Source organism: Chaetura pelagica, unplaced genomic scaffold (genome assembly GCF_000747805.2).
Source record: "Chaetura pelagica isolate M959 unplaced genomic scaffold, ChaPel_1.0 scaffold414, whole genome shotgun sequence".
Lineage (NCBI taxonomy): Eukaryota > Metazoa > Chordata > Aves > Apodiformes > Apodidae > Chaetura > Chaetura pelagica.
This window is the reverse complement of record NW_009952976.1, coordinates 196,648-200,468: the sequence shown is the minus strand read 5'-3', so window position 1 is coordinate 200,468 and position 3,821 is coordinate 196,648.

The window sequence follows — 3,821 nt, the reverse complement described above, 5'->3', positions numbered from 1 at the left end:
CCCCCCCCCACGCCCTCCTGCACTTCCCTCCTGGTGCAGCCCTGCTCCCTTTTGGGGGTTGTGCCGAGTGTACTGGGAGGAGCGAGGGCATCTGCAAGCACCTCACAGAGCCCTCAGCAGCCCCCCACCTCCCCACCCCTCAGTGCCGCTGCCCAGCCGTGGGACCAGGTGGGTAAGGGAGGCAAGTGGTTTCTTAAAAGGAAAGTATGTAGGGGAGAAGACGATCTTTCAAATACTATGGAAAAAAAACCAACCAAACAACCCACAAAGTGAGGCTGCCTGTTTGTCAAACTCAAGCAAAATGAGCTTATTTTAGCCCACGGTGAGCACCAGCCCCGCCCCTCTCCTCCACCCAGATAACCAGCTGTGTGTTGTCGTTTGTACAAATAATTACAAGGCTGCAAACGGTAAATAAAGAATGAAATCATTGAAGTGCAATGAGCTCCTAGAGGAAGGTGGGAGCACTCTGCTTAAATCCCAGCCTGGCCCAGCCATGGTTCCTCGCACTGGGCCAGGCACCCCACTCTGGTGGCAGAGAGATGCCAATGCCTGTTACTGATTTAGCCCTTCTGGAGTTGATGGTGAAAGGCTGAGCTCACAGCTGCTCCCTTTCACCTCTACCCACCCACTGTAATTTGTGAAACTGAAGAAATTTAATTACATTTGCTCAGCATACTTGAAATTGGCACTCCTGGAGCCCAGACAATACAGAACCATGAGCCTCACCTCCTGAGGCTCCTCACCTCCCCAGCAAACCTGCCAGAGCCCCTGTGCACAAAGGGCTTCTGCCAGGAGAGCAAGTGATAACCCTGTGCCTGGGGGCAGTGGGGAAGATGGTGCCTCATCCCAGAAAATAGTGTATTTTCCCCCAAGCCGTGCCCAGAGCAGGCCAGCCCAGTTCTCTGCTTTTTTACTATTATTTGTTTGAATAATAGTTCAATAGTTCTTTGTCAGAAGAGGTACCCCCTGGATGTACATTTTTTGCACCTGTTGGGAAAAACAAACAAACAAAGTCTGTTGTTCTGCCTCTACCTTGAATGTAATCCTGAATCTTTCTGCTGTAACCACTACTTGTTTGTAATGTGTATTTGACTAGCACGCACTCTCCCTTCCACTATGCAGCAAACAGCAAGGGGTGATCGGCACCATCGGCGATGGATGGTGTTGGGGCATCGGATCCAGAGCAAGTATTCAACTGGAAAAGGATAAAAGTGACAACAGGGGAGAGAATGGATCTTTAAATCGAATTATTTTTTCAGTTACAAATATTTGAAAAAAAAAAAAAAAAAAAAAAAAAAAAATCAATGCTGTACAAGATTTCTAGCAGGAGGAGGAAAAAAAAGAGATGGAAATGGGATTGGGGAGCTCACCATTAGCAAAGTCAGTTACAAACCACTTCAAATGCATTTCTCAGTTAAATGCTACAGAAGCAGCAGCCATGCAAAGACTCTGGTTACACAATTTCAATCATTTACAGTCCTCAGGTTTCAGATTAACAATGCATTCCCAAGGAAATGGATGGGGAAACGGGGGTAATTTTACCAGCTGGAATGGAAAATGATGCAAATTACTGAAAGGAGCCTAACCCAGAAGGCACCAAACTGCATTACTGGCAGAGGCAATGGCCACGTTCACCCCAGGTATAAAAGCAGGTAGAAGATGATCACAGCTGAATTGAATTTGTGCCCCTGCCACATCATATATTAACACAGGAGAATTCCTTCCTCAGCACTCCCCAAAAGGAGGGGGTGGGAAAAAAAAATCCCCTACTGAGATTACAGAATAAATTGGGAACATCCTAATGGAAACTTTACCAGTGGTGGTGGGGGGGGTTTGGGGGGGGGGGGGATGTCACTTTGACTTTCCCAGCTAAGAGTGGGTGATCCTCTGGGTCTTTCTGAAACCTGAAAAAAAAAGAAGCTTGGGTGGCCATGCCTCATCCTTTCTCAGCTGCAGGGAGATTCCTTCTATGCATGGAAATTACCTACCCTGCAACCAGACCTAGGTCTTATGGTAGGAGAAGCATGGTAGCTTTTACAGCCTCCCCCAGCCCTGTAGGCTGGTCTGGACCCCTAGCTGTTACAGTGATAAGGTCACAGTGCAGCCTTCCTGAGCCAGACAACAAACTGGAATTGCTTTGAAGGCACTCATTTCCACATCAGTAAATACAGTGCAACTTTCACCCTTCCATGAGCTTGGGCTTCTCTGAACATGGTTCTTCTGGGGCCTGTGCCCTGACACTGTCCCACTTTGCAGCAGAGACTACACCTGCTTTTTTTCTGGAGCAGCTTGTTAATGTGCAGACCACACTTGTCTCCCACCCCCAGTCCTGTTTTCTGCACCCCTCTCCCCACATCCTTTCAGTTTGAGTGTTTCTTGCTTGTCAGGGTCTCTGCTGCAGAGCTGAGCCTCAGGGAGGGCTGGTGGCAGTGAAGCAAGGCTGGGCTGCCACTGCTGCCTGCACCCACCCTGGGTTCTGCTCTGAGGCAAGGCTGGTGAGGAGCCCCCACGGTGCCAGTGCAGGCTGAGCAGAGCCCTCAGCTTGCTGCTAGCCCGAGCCAGGGCAGAAATGGTGCCATAATTATCACATGGCAGAAATTGAGAAATCTAGTCCTGGCCCTGACAAAAAAAATACAAAAGCAAAGCCCAGCGCTCTCCCAAGATGCAGTTTATTTACAAACCCACCGAATAAAGGAAAGTAAAACTCTAGTGTCATTTCATGAGTAGTTTGTGCTCACAGACAAGCGCTTTCAGTAGAAAGTCACAGACTCCATACCCAGAGCCACCACCACAAAGCAGCAATTCTCCACTCCTGACCAGTGTCCCCACCGCCACCGCAGGGCGAGGAGGATGAGTTAGTCTCCCTGAGCCAGCTCCAACCTGAACCCCATCCTGAGCTACAACAGTGCCAAAATATACACGGTCCTGGAGTTAATTTACAGCTTTTTGGTTAACAGTAAAAATAATCTAGAGACTAAAATGACAGCATGAAACACTTGTTTAGGTGAGAGGTGGTTTTTGTCTTCTCCCAGAGGAGACAAGGCCTATCCCCTAACACTCTAACAGTGGTAACAGGCCTGTGCAGTTGGGCACCTCTTGTCAACACCCCACATGCCACTGCCAGGGAGGAGAGATGAGGCTGACGCCAGTTCCCCCCCTTCTCAGCCCCAGTTCCACATCAGAGGATCTTGTCCAAGTGCTTCAGGTTTTGCCATCCCTCTCCCCAACAGAGGCAAGTCCTTGGCTGGCACGGGGGGGGGGGGATGTGCTCTCCCTGCTCCTGCACAGCAGTGAGTCTGTCACCAAGCTCAACTCCATGTGCACCCACAGTGCCACCTGCCAATGCACCAGCTCTGGTGGCTTAAAGCCATCCCACAAGGGGTGCCTCTGCCCCACAGCAACAGCAGCAGACACACACACACACCGGGTGAGTGAGCTGCTGACCCCCAGGCCGGGGGCAGCACGCAAGGGGCTGTGGGCCAGGCTGCTCCCCCAGGCACCAGGGGGGAGGCAGGGCTGAGGCAACCAGGAGATGGGGGTGGCAGAGATGGGGGAAGTTGGGAGGGGGCACTTGCTTTTTGTGGGCAGAACACACTTGTCCCTTTGCAGCATCACCCTCGACCATCACCTCCCTCAGGTCTGCAGCTTGGCCTCTTGGCACTGCTGCCATCTGTCCCAGGTGGCCTGGTAACCCCCCTGAGGAGGGGGGGGTTGTCACAGATACAAGTGGGTGTGGGGGGTAGGGCAGGGGGTGAGACATGATGGGGGTGGGGGAGAGGAGTATGCGCCATCGAGAAGGTTCCCCAGGATGGGGTGGGGGG